The sequence below is a fragment of the Amborella trichopoda genome, chromosome 6 (genome assembly GCF_054954075.1).
Source record: "Amborella trichopoda isolate Santa Cruz 75 chromosome 6, AtrichopodaSantaCruz75HAP2 v2.0, whole genome shotgun sequence".
Taxonomy (NCBI): Eukaryota; Viridiplantae; Streptophyta; class Magnoliopsida; order Amborellales; family Amborellaceae; genus Amborella; species Amborella trichopoda.
In genome coordinates, this window is record NC_142341.1 from 6,411,930 (window position 1) to 6,428,412 (window position 16,483).

Genomic DNA, 16,483 nt, shown 5'->3' on the forward strand with positions numbered 1-16,483 from the left:
TTATTCCACTTCCAATCGTGATTAATCCTGCTAAAAAATTACCTACTTGGTTAGTTTAAAATGTGAACAAATATAGCACGTATAAATACAAGGGCATAAACCAAATATTGCATGAGGTACAGGGCACTGTTAAAATTTGTATAACATTGTTTTGTATCAATGAAGAAACGTCGTTTCTTCATATAAACCTCCCTGATTTAACCCAAAAGATGGAATTGGAGGGAGAGCGACTTGCGTCGGGTAAAAGATTGAGGCATTGCTTATGTTATGCTCCGGTGGGGGCAATACTATACAACAACTCCCTCGGGCGAGCAACTTGAGAAAACCTTTTTTTATCCAAAATTTAGAGATCCATCTCATTATCACCAGCTGATTATTATTTTTAAAAAAGTATTTTGAGCTCTTGAACACATCAATCTTTCCATTTTTAAAAATTAGGCAGTATCTATTCAATATAAGGAGTTTTTTTCTTCTTCTTCTTTTGAGGTACATAGAGAGCACGATTAAAAGGTTGTTTTCTCTAATGTTGGTTTTTAGGTTTTAAAGGTTTTTGTATTTTTGCTTTGGAAAAATACCTTAGGTTATTTCAAAACAATATATTATCTTGTTCTAGAGTGTTTTGGAAAGTGTAGATCCTTTGAAATAATATTTTATCTTATATGTGTAGAGAGAGAAATGATGAGTTATTCATCCAACATTATAGATGACCTTGTTTAAAGAAGTAGACATCCACTTCACTTGTGTTCTAAAAACCAAAGGGAGAAAAGGAGTACATGCAGCGAGCGAACGCGATTGCGCACGCTACACAATGTGATAGCAGACGCACTGGTGGATATTATAGCGGTTAGTTTCCCAAAACCTGAAGGAGTCACTATATGACTGTAGGTTATCTTGTTGCACGTCATCGCAACAATTGCATTGTTTAGATGGCTAAGATTTCGTGGGACGAAAGTCTTGACTTATAGGTACTTGAATAGTCACAAGCAATAAGTGAGAAGGCACTATAGAGACATGTTTTCTCGTGTTTTTATCAACAAGCTTACACACTAAGTTTTCTTGTCAATTCTTTCGAAAGAATAGAGGCAACTCCAGTGCTCTAGAACTCGATACTACTTATGCATTTGCATTGACAAGTTAGTATCCTCAATCATTGCTCTTATGTATCCCAAAGACAAATTTATCTTGTAGAAACTTAAATGTATATTGATATTTATCAGTACAGAGCAAATGTTATCTTGAGAAAGTGATTTATCGTTCTTGAGATTAGAGAGAGTAAAGCTCCTTTGTTTCATTGACCTTTTATTTTCCCACTGTTTCACCCACCATTGCCAACATAGATTAGATCTGCAAAATGTAGAGTCGAAAAGTATTTCAAGCTTGAGTTTTATCTGAGGTAGCAATACATAGTATGCTCCCATGGGAGCAACAAATCTTTTGGAGGGAGAGATAACCAGGAGGACATGAAACTTTCTAAAAGGAATCCCAACACTGAACTTTCTAAAAGGAAAGAAAAAAAATGTGACCATAAAGGTGTAAACCATCATGCTTCAGTGCTTGGCAATCAACTATGATTGCCCTTTGCTTTATTGGAGAGCTCTAATTGCTACAACTTTGAGATTGTAGGTTCAATTCCATCTTTTGCAACAACAAACAAAAGGCAATCAACTAAGAGCAAGAGTGGGACCACTTGGAAATAAGATAGTAAAATGGGAAGGTGCAGTTTATATTTATATAAGGTTTGTATAAGGTGCCCACCTTATACTGTGCTAGTAAGGCCCACATCTAAAGTTTGGTAGAAAATGTAGTTCTCTTATCGAAAACCTTACGATGACTTGAAAATCCATGTTCAACCTTAATTATGAAATTTGAAATATCAAAAATGGTACAAATCGTGCAGATCTATGAACAAGTGAATATCTGAAGAATAGATAGTTCAGATAACTTGTTACAAGATGTGCTATTTTTAGGATTTGAAATTTTATTTTTCCTTATATTTATACATCTTGAGGTTGAGATGATCACCCAATTTCGGAATACTCCTTTCTACTGACTGTACTTCACTTTTATAAAGTTGCAACCTCATATAAGCTTTTCTCCATGCACATTACACACACATACACACACACACACATATATATATATATATATATATATATATATATATATATATATATATATATATATATATATATATATATATATATATATATATATATATTATGGGTTGACCTTGACCCACACCCAAACCAAACCAAGAAAGTCTAGGATGGACCTAGACTTAGACCTGACTCAAGTCGGGTTCCATCCTATGGACTGCATATGACCCACTGGGTCGAATATTAGGGTCCAGACTCAGACATGTGGGGTCACGGAGTCCGTCCGATCCAATTGCTACCCTAACAGTGACTTCCAAAGCAATGTAGCACTTCACGTTAAGCAAAAACATATGTGCTCTGGTATTGGAAGTCGTGGCTTTCAAAAGCCGCACCAAACATGGCCTAAGCGAAATTAGGCTCTGGAAGTTTATAACTTCCGAACCCATGTTTCATGTTAAAGATAGGTCTGGAACCTGAAATTGCTTTTCCACGGCCAAACTCCGCAGATCAACCTCGCTGGCCACTGCGAGCCCTACTCCAATGGCTGCACCGGACTCAGCGATGACATAACGTCCTGTCAAAGCCAGGGTGTGAAAGTAATACTCTCCATTGGTGGTGGTGGTGCTGGGAGCTACTACCTTGCCTCATCTGACGACACGAAACAGGTTGCACGTTACCTTTGGAACAACTATCTCGGGGGGCACTCGTCTTCTCGCCCCCTAGGTGATGCCGTGCTCGATTTCGACGTCGAGGGGGGTACAAATCAACATTGGGATGAGCTTGCCAGGACACTCTCGGGATTCAGTCGCCGAGGAAAGAAGGTGTACCTGACCGCCACCCCCGAACGCCAATGTCCATTCCCCGACGCTTGGATCGGAGGGGCCCTGAAGACAGGGCTCTTCGACTATGTTTGGGTGCAGTTTTACAACAATCCTCCATGTCAGTATGCTGGTGACCTTACAAACTTGGAGGACGCATGGAAGCAGTGGATGTCGTCCATCCAGACAACAAAGGTCTTCTTGGGATTGCCGGCTGCGCCTGAAGCTACAGGGAGCGGCTTCATTCCTGCTGATACCCTCACTTCCCAGGTGCTTCCTGGGATCAAGGGTCTAAAAAGTATGGAGGGGTCATGTTGTGGTCCAAATACTATGATGATCAGACTGGCTATAGCTCCTCCATTAAAAGCCACGTTTGAGACCTTTGGGCAAAATCACATTACATGACTTCTTCTCTCTCTTGTGTACACTCTGTATCTCATGTTTTTGTGAATGTATTTGCTCTTTCTTCTCAATCTTGACTTTATTTTTACATGCTGTTTATTACCTACAGTACCACTTATACTGCAATAAGTTTCTCAATCCATAGGTGTTCTTTAGGTGGGGGAGTTTTCTTTTACCAATTGGTTGCAGTGCGTTTTTTCAGACCAATTGGCGGCCATTTGATGTGAAAAAGCTCTCGTACCTAATCACATTGAAGCTTTTTCAAGATCGAGATGAGGATGCAAAAAATTTCCTATAACTGTCAACAAAACTTGTTCATTTTTTATATATGTCAAATATGAAGATGATTTAGATCTCAAAAAAAAATATTCTTCTTTTTCAAAATTGAGATGAGGATGCAACATGTATGACTTCAACATGGTTTTGGTGAAAAGAAGAAATTCATGGGAATTACCAAGATCCTCTTTCTTTGCTCCCATACTTCTTGTTATTGATGAATATATGCTTTCTCATTTTTTTGTTTTTTTATTTTCCTTGCACTTGCAGTCCTTGGAGAAAATTCTTGCTTTCCCCCGTCAAATAGTATGAAAGATTATTGATTCTCATACTAGGTTTGCAAACCGGTTGGCTTGCGGGTCAACTCGACTGGATCTAAATATTGGACATCGCGGGTCAGGCCTAAATCAGTCTTAGAAATTACAACCCAGGAACGAAACCAGTCCATAGGCTTTGTCTAGGTAATCGGCTCGAACCGAGCAGGTCCCAAAAGAGCTAAAAAGGGTTAAAATGTATTCAAAAAAAAAACTTAAAAATCTCAAAAAAAATGAAAAGTCTGTTTAAAATATAATTAAACAAAAAATATCCAAATGAGATTAAAAAAAAATTGAAAAAATGAATTTTGAAAAATCAATTTGTGCCCAAGGGTATTTTAAAAATATTTCAAATATATATATATATATAAGTATTTATGGCCAAAATACTTTTCAATGTTTTTCAAAACAATAGAAAAGAATTAAAAAAAACCCATTACAAGCATTTTTTTTTTTTATGATTTTTTTATAATTTTTCTTGAAATTGTATTTTTTACTCGCTTGACAACCCTAACCAGCCAAAACCAACCATGGGTAGTGGCTGGTTTCGGGTAACCTGGCTGGGTCTGGGTCGGTTTTGCGAACACTAATTTAAATAAGTGGATCCGAACTGGATTGGGGTCCAGGTCCAATTTTGGGACTAAGTGTAAATATAAAATATGGTCTAAATGAGTGGAAGCAAACCGTGTTGGGTCCAGGTCCAATTTAGGTCCCAATGTAAGTTTAAAATATAAATGTATATATTCTGTTAATTCTAGACCTGTATATGACCCTACCCGGTGGGTCGAGTCCAAGTCCAATTGACTTGGACCCAGTTAGGTCTGGGTTGGGTTTAGGTCCATAATATACCTAGTCGAGTTTGAGTCGGGGTCAATACGGATCCAACAACAACCGTCGCCACCTCACACTCCCCTAATGAAGCACACACATATGTTGTGGTTTAGCAACACTAGTACGAAGTCTCATGCTTTGGGCAACGTTGTGAACTTTTTCACATGTGACACTCACGAGATTTAAGTTGTTTTTGTTTCGATACGGTAATTTATTAGGTGTTCGTCTTGGTTTTTTTTTCTTTTTTGTAAGTGGTTAAATAAGGTTTTTTTATATTTAGTTGGATTTCATTCAAATCACACCTAAAACTTTAACTATTCAAAAATATATGTAGTATAAATTTTTTGTATATGATTTGGATGTTTTGAGCAATAATGGGTGAGTTTCTCTTTTTTTTCTTCCATAATCCCTGATTTTATATTTTCATTCTTTTTGGATTTTTTAAATGTCCCAACTATAAATAAATTTTTTAAAATAATTTGTAATACTTTTTTAAGCATATTTGGGATTTTTGAGGTTGCTTTTGGTTTTATTTTACTTTTCATACTTTTATTTATTTTTTTATACTTTTATATTTTTTTAAATAAAATTCTAGGACTTTTTAACGGTGTACAAGCGGTCTAGTAATACGCCTTGACCAAGGGGAAAGTCTATTAGCCAAGACGATCTTACGTTGACCCATTCATTTCAGGAAAATTGTTTGGTGCGTCCAAGCCCGCATCTGTTACCGTCCACCAAAACTAGGTCCCATAAATAATAGTCCTCCAAAGTAAGAGTAAAATAAATTATTCAAACATTTTCTCCAAAAAAAATCATTTCTATTTTTTTAAAATTTATTTATTTTTAAATATTAATAATCTTCATGTTAAAAATTATATATTCCCTAAACATTAGGATTCTATCCAAGAATAAATTATTAAAGGCCCCGCTGATAAAAACCGTGTCCAATTTCATATTTATTTTCTCATATTTATTATAATTTTTTTTAAAAAAAGAGGACTTTTTAGCCTTCTATAGTATCCTAATAACACGCCCCGACCAACAGTAGAGTCCCTCGGCCGAGGCGATCTTACATTGAGCCATTCATCTCATCTCGTCAAAGCTATTTTTATTGTTTAATAGAAGAATAGTTAGTGCTATGATTTCCTGCGCGGTGGAATGTTGAATGGAAGAGTTAGTGCCCATTATTTTTCTCACATTAAAGTAGAATTATTGTGGGGGGAAGTTTTATGGGGACCTCTATCACAATATTATAATTCGGATCCAGTTTCTATGCGGCGAAGCCCGCATATGTAGAAATGCAGGCCTATTACTAAATCTATTTTTGAGATAGATTTTTTGACATAATGTTTAAGGATATGGAGATCATGAATGTGAATAAATAAATAAATTTTAAAAACCAGAAATATTAATTCTAATAAGAAAATATTTGGACATTAGTTTCCATTGTTTTTATATGAAATACCTACTTGCCTATGCTGTATACTTTTTGGACCGCATATGTAGTCATGCGATCCAGCCCGTGTGAAACAATTTTCCTTATAATTATCACCGTTCAATTTGTTCCCAATTTAGATGAGATTATCATGTGTCTGTTCGATTTTGTTCCCAATATAGATAAGATTGTTGCGATCATTTACTCGATGTGCATGGTTTTGACCTTTACTCGCGAATAAGATTGTCATGACCTTTACTGGATGTTGGGAGTGCTTTTACTCGTGAATAAGATTGTTATAGGACAGTGATTTCATGCAACGGTTGTATCATAGGTCGTCTATTGTATCATTCTATTGAACAATCACAAAAAAGAAAAAATTGAAAACACAACCTCGAAAGTGTTTTTTAAGCCCAATTAACATAGGCCGTTCATTTTGATAAATCTAAGCTTTAAAAGGATTTTTTCTTTTCCAATTTTTTTAGATGGCTTTATTATTATTAGATGAACAGTTTTAAAGAAGGAAAAAATGATTTTGAGTTTGCAAGGGCTAAGATCTTGAAATTCACCAAATGAATGATGTGGATTTGTTGTTGGAGGGGCACTCATTTTGACCATATCTAGGATTCAAATCGAACTTTTTCTTTCTTGAGATTGATTACTAAGTCGATTGATTACTGAGATGAAAAGAGTGTCTACAAAATTTTGGGTCCTACAAATGCTACAAACATGGTTTTGTAGAATTTTGGGTCATACAAATACTACAAACATGGTTTTTTAGAAATGTGGTTGCATTATACTGAGATGAAAAGAATATCAGCAAAATTTTGAGTCATACAAATACTGCAAACATGATTTTATAAAATTTTGGGTCATACAAATACTACAAACATGATTTTCTAGAAGTGTGGTTGCATTATACTATGACACAACCGTTGCATTAGATCATTGCTCGATTGTTATGACTTTAGTCGTTGGGAGGGCAGTGTGTGTAAATACATAAGTAATTAGATGATTGTATGTTGTTTCTTTAATAACAATGAGACGTATGTAGCTTTAATAGCAAAATGGAAAGTGCCTTTTGGGCGATTTGTAAGGAGATGCTTATATGTTGCCGCTTTAATAGCAATGAGTTATATGTTGCTTTAATAGCAAAATGAAAAATATTGTGTAGTTAAATCTCATATTTTGTATGATTTAGTTTGCCATTATAATTTTTTATGCTTTGCTTGCAGATATGAAGGTTTGTTTGAGATCATATTTTTCTAGTAGTATCCCTTTGTTCATTTTTTCCCTTTCGTGCTTTCTTTGGAGGTTTTTTATTTCAAATAGAGTTAAGAATCAAGAGCAACTTATATTCATTTGTTTATTTTGAGCTTAGTCCACTTCAATATCGTTAGTATATGACATTTTAATAAAATTCATATATTAGCTAAGATTTATTTATTTATTTATTAATTGAATAATTTATGGTTATTATTTGACACCTTTACTTTATGCCTTATACCTTAGTTTCATACAATTTTTTTCTCTTACTTGTTATTCTCCATCTCATATAAGAAACATCTTTAGCTTATATTTTAGTGTTATTTTTTTTTTTGTTACTTATTATTCTGTCTCATATAAGCGAGTTTTATTACTTGTTATTCTCCATCTCATATAAGAGAGCGTAATTGTATATTATATGTGTTTGCTTATATGTGTACCAAAACAACATTTGAGTCTCGCTATTATCTTTTGACCCACATAACATTGAAGCGAAACCTTTAGATATGGCACTATCTACATATAAAGAATATGGGACCTTGAATGGACGGTTGAGATTGGTATGGTTGTGATGTCACATCGAAAATGACCTGGAGTGAATCTTATCACTTTCTTGCGTTGCTCCTAGTAAAAATAAAAAAATATTAATGATAAAAATAAATGATAAAAAACCCCTTGCAAGTTTGAGAGGTATTCTAGTAATTTTTATTGATTAAAAATATTTGCTATTAGCCTATTAGATGTGTGCACACCCCAAAACTCATTAGAAAATAATTTACACGTAAAAAAAGTTAATTTATAATATTTTGACGGAAGCCATCTCAATCGTCTATTACTCAGATCTCATGTGCTAAGAGTTGGGTCTCATTTACTTTACAAATGGGTGGCGTCACATGTCAAGTTTTATCGTGTTTAAAAAAACGCCAAGTTGAACCGGACTCACCCGATTCGACTCGAGAATCGCCATGGACGGATTGAATCGGCAAAAAAAATGGGAATCGTCCGGTTTTAGTGACTCGTCGGTTCGCTGTACGGAATCGGCGAGTCCCGTATAGTGAATCGGCGAGTCCCGTACGGAATTTTTTTTTAATTTTTTTTAATTTTTTTATTTTTTTTTTTTTTTTTTTTGTAATACTTGATCGATTTTTTTGTAATCCATGATCGAATTTTTTTTTTTTTTTGTTGTAATCCATGATCGAATTTTTCGTAATCCATGATCGAAATGTTTGTTTTTTTTCTTGTAATCCATGATCGAATTTTTTGTTTTTTTTTTTTTTTTGTAACCCATGATAGAATTTTTTGTAATCCATGATCAAATGTTTTGTAATCCATGATCGAAATGTTTGTTTTTTTTTTGTAATCCATGATCGAAATGTTTGTTTTTTTTTTTGTAATCCATGATCGAATTTTTTGTTTTTTGTTCTTTTTGTAACCCATGATAGAGTTTTTTGTAATCCATGATTGAATTTTTTGTAATCGATGATCGAATTGTTTTTTTTCTTTTTTTGTAATCCACGATCGAATTTTTTGTTTTTTTTTGTAATCCATGATTGAATTTTATGTAATCTATGATCAAATTTTTTGTAAGCCATGATTGAATTTTTTGAAAATTTGTGATTTTTTTTTTTTAATCTATGATCGAATTTTTTTTTGTAATCCATGATAGAATTTTTCGAAAATTTGTGATTTTTTTTTTAAAAACCATGATCGAATTTTTTTTTGTAATCCATGATAGAATTTTTTGAAAATTTGTGATTTTTTTTTTTTAATCCATGATTTTTTTGAAAATTTGTTAATTTTTTTTTTAATCCATATTATTCAAAGAGAAAATGAGAGAGATGATGATTCTGAGGCCACCCTATCCCAGCCATATTATTCACATATCGAGTCCCAATAGCAATAGTATAGGGATGAGCACAACAGTGCAGGTGAGCATGAAGGATGGACAATCTTCGGGGATTTTAGATTGGGAACACAACAAAACATTAACACTCAGGGATTTGGGAATAGTCAGACGCTTGCTAATATCGGTGATTCGTTTTTAGATCGAATCAATGGCACCAGCGTGACCAAGAAGAACAATAACGTCGTCTATCATTTTATTTTTAGATCATATGTTACTAATTTTATGCTTTATTGTAGTCCATGTATGTTGATATACTTATTCCATGATAATTCTATGTTTATCCTTTTGTGTGATGTAAATTAAATGCTGAATGGCGGTTCATGTAGGGAAAGAATATATCAATATTCGCATATTCATTCAAAAACATGAAAATTCTTAATAGAGTACCCTCATTTCTTATTGAATTCCTAAAAAAAAATATTTATAATGAATTTTAATAATTTTTTCGGATTTTTTTTAAGCTTTATTTTGACCGATTCACCCGATTCCCGATCCGGATCGCCGATTCGGATCGGTTTTTTGGGAGCCCTATCAGGGTCACCGATCCGTTTTTTAAACCATTGGTTTTACCATTTCATCAGTAGAACCTTACCATTACTATTTTTCTATGTGGACGAGCTCCGAGAGCGTTGATGTTCGATATCAACGTAACAATAATTTATAGCAAGGTTTAAAAGAATAAATCGGTGACTTGGACCACCCATTTGAGAAACCGGTTTGGTTCGACTGATCGACGGTCTGGATCGGCGATACAGTCAAGTGAATTAGCCAACAAAAAATATTAAAAAATTAGAGGCAAAACATTATAAAAAAATAAAAAGTAGGGCCGGATTTCTAACATAACTGGCTAGTTCTATCATAGAACCTGCCGAAACCAGCCCCGTATTTTGGAGGGACTAGACTGGACCCTTTGGTTCGCCATTTTTTTTAGCCTTGATTTAGAACCAATTTGGTTCCCTGGAAAATGGTATCTTGGGTAGATCCCATACATATATATATATATATATATATATATATATATATATATATATATATATATATATATATATATATATATATATATGTATGGGTGCGGTTTTTATAGAGCCTAGGCTCTAAACAATCAAAATAGACCCTACCTTCAAATAGTATAGAGAAATACGGTTCCAATACTGAAAATGTTTGTCATAGCCTTAACATATATTTTCGTCTTTATTTATAAAAATTCAAGTTTAAAAAATAGTGTAGATCGACAGATCTATAAAAAATTGAAAATTGACGATCCAAGGATGCATTCCAAAAAACACTATTTCCAAACTTGAAATCCATTTTTTTCTCATGTCTATGCATCTTGATGTCGAAATGATCAATTTTAAGATATTTTGGGCATCAAAACAAACTCTTCTAGGGAAATTTTTTAGATAGTCTCTAATTTGATTGTTTAGAGCCTCAGCTCTATATAAATTATTATAATATATTAAATATTATATAAAATCATGTATATTAATTATTTTCTTATAATTTTTATGGAGTACACATATTCATTATTTTATTATTATTTTTGTGGAGTGTACATATCCACGTTTTGGCCACAAAACATGGAAATATGTATTTCAGTTATTTTGGTGGAATTCTCTACAATTGATATCAGAGTCATAGGGTTTAAGATCCTTGTTGGGTAAAACTTTATGGTAAATCATAGATATTTGAATATAGCTAGAAGAAGTTCACGATATACTATTGACCCCTTCCAAAACTATTTCTCCAACATGTCTATCCAAATTGCATGTTAACTCTTCTTTTGTAACTATTAGGGCTCCATTTGAAATTTATAGCCATCCATTGACACCTATAAACTTGAAACCTTGCTCATTAATTTTTTTCAAGAAAGGGAGACTCCTTCCAAGACATAGGACATGTCTGACATATGGGATTAAGCATATCTCCCCATTAAACATCTCGAGTATCATATCTTCAACCCCCATTATTTTACAAGAGTCATTATTTCTCATTAAAACAATACCTCCAGTACATAGTTGGTATTTGTAGAATCAATCCCTATGTGAAAGGACGTACCTAAATTAAGTAGCCAATACTGCAAAATTTCTCCCTTATGAACAGACAAAATTTCCCCATCATTAAAAAACTCAAATTCTTCGACTAGATTTATTTGAAAATCACTTGAACTAAGCTTCTCATTATAACTAGACTTAGGGGCTAACTGATTTCTATTTTGTGTGCTATATCCTTTCTCCAAATGACCTAATTTTGTGCAACACAAACACTTTACTTTATTATGACTTGGATCTTGATTGACCCCTTTCTAAATTTGTCTCCATTGATCTACCATGCTCTGCCAACAAATTCCTAAAGAACGCCCGACCAGACTTTCGCCTAGAATCCTCTGTAAGAAGTGCATAAAAAATAAAATAAAATTCAAGAGATTCTACCTTACTAAGATTCATGATTAGCCCATCCCATGATTTTGGCATGAAACAAAGTAATATGACTATACCTTATTTCCTTAAAAAACTATCACAACCTAAAACCATCAATTTGCCAATTAAGGCATTAAATTTATTTAAGTTCCCTTGTAAATAAGTATTATGAGTCATGCTGAGATTAAAAAGCTGTCGATGAAAATATTTATTAGGAAAAATTTATAAGGTTGTTGACGAAAAAGTTATTAGGAAGAGACTTAGCTTCAAAATTATTTTTGTCGATTTTTTTTATGAGTTATTGAATTAAACAGATTCATCCAAGGCCAAACGAATATCTGCCATGGCCAACTAATCTTTCTCATCAAATTCTTTTTAATCCATCTTTCCATGTTCGTTTTCTTTGCCTTTCAAAGCCACTGCATAACCATCCTTCAAAAACATCTCATGTCTATTCAACTTCCATTTTGAGAAATTTGAGCCATCAAACTTTGAAGTTTTATATTTGGCCAGCATTACTACAACTATATTCAAAGAACTACAGTCTTCCATAAACCTCTTTCCTAACAAGGATTTCAAATGCTAGAGCCATGATACCCATTAAAATCCGCCCTTCCCTCTTAGAACTAGTGATGTCTAATATCACTTTGTTCGTGATGTGGTAGAAGATGGAAGAATTTTATTACAAAAAATTCATACAAATGACAGTCCAATAGATATGATGGCCAAACCCGTTAGAAAGGGGAAGTTCGTCCAGTGCATGAGTTATTTTGGTGTTGTAGTTACTTGATGAACAATAATTGATAGGTAGCAATTTAATGAAGCAAACTAGTCAGAACGGAAACATGACTTCAGTTGGCATGATATTAGTGTGACTCCATGGTTTTAGGTCCCGTTTGGATAGGAGGAAATTAGGAATCTTAGATTTTTGAAATCCAAGCAAATCTATAGATTTCAATATCAAGTATTTTTGTCATGGATTCATCAAATCTCTTGTTTGGATAAACTATACAAAATTCATAGATTCCTTGCAATCACTTCAATGTCCATTGTTTGATAACAAAACTTGATACAATTTATCTCTCTAAAATTTGTATATACTTTCTCTCTCTAAAACTCAAATTTGGGATAGTGTATCTATAAAATTTTTGAGATAGTTTCTCTTTCTAAAATTTGATATGGTTTTTCTCTCTAAAATTTAATATACTTTCTATCCAAAATTTAAAATTTGACATTGTCTAACTAAAATTTTTGAGATAATTTCTCTCTCCGAAAATTTTAGGTGTTTTACTCTCTCTAAAATTTAATATAGTTTCTCTTTCTAAAATGTTAAGATACTCTCTCTCTAAAACTTAAAAATTGAGATAGTTCCCCCTTTCAATAATTTTGAGATATCTCTCTAAACATTTTTAAGTAGTTTCTCTCTCTAAACTATGATATAGTTTTTCTCTCAATTTTTAAGATACTTTCTCTTTCTAAAAACTAAAATTTGAGATAATTTCTATCTACAAATTTTGCTGTAGTTTCTTTTTCTAAAAATTTTTGTGTACTTTCTATTTCTAAAATTTGATATATTTACTCTTTTAAATTTTAATATGTTTTCTCTCTCTAAAACTTCAAGTTTGAGATAGTTTCTCTCTATCTAAAATTTTGAAATAGTTTCTCTATTTCAAATTTGATATAGTGTCTCTCTAAACTTTGATATACTTTCTCTCTCTAAAGTTTAAAATTTAAGATACTTTCTCTCTCTAAAACTTAAATTTTGAGATAGTTTCTCTCTCTAAATTTTTTTGAGATAGTTTCTCTCTCTAAAATTTTCATATACTTTCTCTATTTAAAATTTGATATAGTTATCTCTCGAAAATTTTAATATACTTTTTCTCTCTAAAACATAAATTTTGTAATCGTTTCTCTCTAAAACGTAAAGTTCGAGATAGTTTCTCTCTCTAAAAAGGAGATATTTCTCTCTCTAAATTTTGTTTTGCCCATTGCTCTTTCTAAAATTCATTATAGTTTCTCTCTAAAAGTTTAAGAATACTTTCTCTCTCTAAAACTTAATATTTGATATAGTTTCTCTCTCTAACATTTTTTGAGATAGCTCCTATTTCTAAAACTTTTTAGGTATTCTCTCTAAAATTTGACATAGTTTCTCTCTCTAAAAAATTGAGATAGTTTCTCTCTCTAAAAATTTGCATGTACTTTCTCTATCTAAAATATGATAGTTTCTCTCTAAAACTTAAAATTTGAGATTGTTTATCTCTCTAAAAAAATTTGGTACTATCTCTCTCTAAATTTTTAATATACTTTATCTCTCTAAAAGTTAAAATTTGAGAAACTTTCTCTCTCTAAAATTTTGAGATAGTTCATCTCTCTAAAAAAATTTGGTACTTTCTCTCTAAAATTTTAATATACTTTCTCTCTCTAAAAGTTAAAATTAGAGATAGTTTTTCTCTCTAAAAGTTTTGAGATAGTTTCTCTCTTTAAAAAAATTTCGGAAAAGTAGGTTTTATTTCCATGATTTGGATTTTCCTGATTTTAAGTGTCCTAGTCCTTAAACAATCCAAACAATGGATTTTGACAATATCTAAGATGTTAAAAATCCAAGCCTTAAAATCCATTAAAATCCATGTACCCAAACAAGCCCTTAAGAAAAGTATGTTGTTCTTAGAATGATAATTATATGATTTTTTATTTTTGGCAGAGCTAAATCCTATAATTTAGAAAACTTGTCAAATGAGGAAGAAAAGAGGACAAAGGAAGTCTCACACGAGTTCTTCTTAGTTTTTCTCTTTATTTAAAGGTTGTTTGAGAGAGAGAGTTAATAAAGAAAAAATGTTTTTCTTGTAGTCATTTAGGTGGGTAATCTTGAAAGAAAAACCATATTTTAGGATTTGTAAGAGAGATTGAAAACCCTTGTATTATCCAAGCTTGCGTGGTATTTTTCTAAATAGTAAAAAAGATGTTTGCTACCTTGTAGAAATAGGCAATTGTTAGATCATATAAATCTTTATGTTTGACTTTTTAAATTCTTTGCATAAATTTTCCTTCCCTTTGCTTTTACTTAATTGTATCCTCCACATTAACTAGAGGCCGTTTGGATACCTGAAAATATATTGTTTGTCAAATATATTACAGGCGTAATATATTACTGCATAATACATCACCTGCATATGGATTGTCACTATTTGGGTAGTATTTAGATGCCTTTGGGAAATAAATTGCTAATGTTTGGCTATGTCTAGAAGATATATGTGTATTACCATCTAAATATGAAAAATACGGTTATGTTTGGCTAACATGATTATACTTTGGGTTCAACATGATAAGTCATTATAATAATATGATTGAAATAACATGATTTTATTGTGATAAGCCTTATTTTTATTTATTTATTATATAAGTCCTTCAAATGTCTCTCTATGTATAATTTCAAATAAGCAATAAATTTATGATACCAAAATCAAAATCTGTATGGTACAAGTTAAAAAATAGGAAGAAGTTTGATTAGTAAAATAAAAGGTTTGGTAATTATAGTAGAAAGTTTTGAAGCATTGAGGAGACTAAAGAGATATCTTATTTCAATTGGCTTTTTATTAATCTCTTATGAGGATTATGTTGTATAAAATTATGATTATATTGTGTAATTTCTCATCGATTACCAATTATTATTTTTATTATTCATGTTTTTATACGATAGCTGATGGCAGGCTACAACCCAAGTTCTACAACAGTTCAAATTAATTTAGATTTACTCTTATTACCAATTATTAAAAAATTTTGTTTCTATATGAGACTCATATAAGGGCTACAACCAAATTGGAGATAGAGGGATGTAGAAATTTTTTATTATGATTGCAGTAGAAAATTGTCTTCTACACCTATTCAAGTCAATTTAAATTCCCTTTTCATATCTGTTACTTTCACTTTCTACTTACGTTAATAATATAAGGTAAAATGAATACTTGGGAAAGGAAAATGTTTTTTTAAATGGGGATAAGGTACAACATATACATGAGAGAGGAAAATGTTTTTTTATATGGGGATAGGGCAGAGACACTCATGAAAAAGATTCCCAAAGATTACATATTAACCTAGATTTTTCATCCTCATAATAAATTCATCCTTCACGGTGAGCATAATGGATTTCGTGGTTTTTGAAGAAATCTCGGATAATCTTGGATAATGTCTTTCTATTTTTTTACTATTGAAGTGTTGTAAATGTTATATTTTTTTGTAATCTATTGTCACGTAATAGATTTCCATATACCCAAACTATTGTGTTTCTATTTTTTTTATATTTAAACAGTATAAATATCGTATTTCCTAGTAATATATTGTGACGTAATAGATTTCCACATACCTAAACTACTGTGTTTCTATTTCCTTATACCTAAACAGTGTAAATGTCATATTTACTAGTAATATATTGTGACGTAATAGGTTTCCACATATCCAAACTACTGTGTTTTTATTTCCTTATACCTAAATAATATAAATGTTATATTTCTTAGTAATATATTATCGCATAATAGATTTCCACGCTCCATTATTTTTAATGATACATTTTAACATCTAGAGCATCCCTCTTCGCTTTCTTATCCTCGCTTTTATGCCTTAATCCACTTTCCTTTTCTGTATCGCTCCACCCTAATGCCTCGCAAATAATTTCCCATGCTTTAATTTAGCTTTCTTGGAGAGTAAACGCCATTAAAAGCATCATAA

General features: G+C 32.1%; 1 pseudogene; it reads left to right on the top strand.

Moving 5' to 3' along the window:
- The first annotated feature begins 1,706 nt into the window (after window positions 1-1,706).
- On the top strand, window positions 1,707-3,387 carry LOC18434344 (acidic endochitinase-like; annotated as a pseudogene).
- Window positions 3,388-16,483: the final 13,096 nt, after the last annotated feature.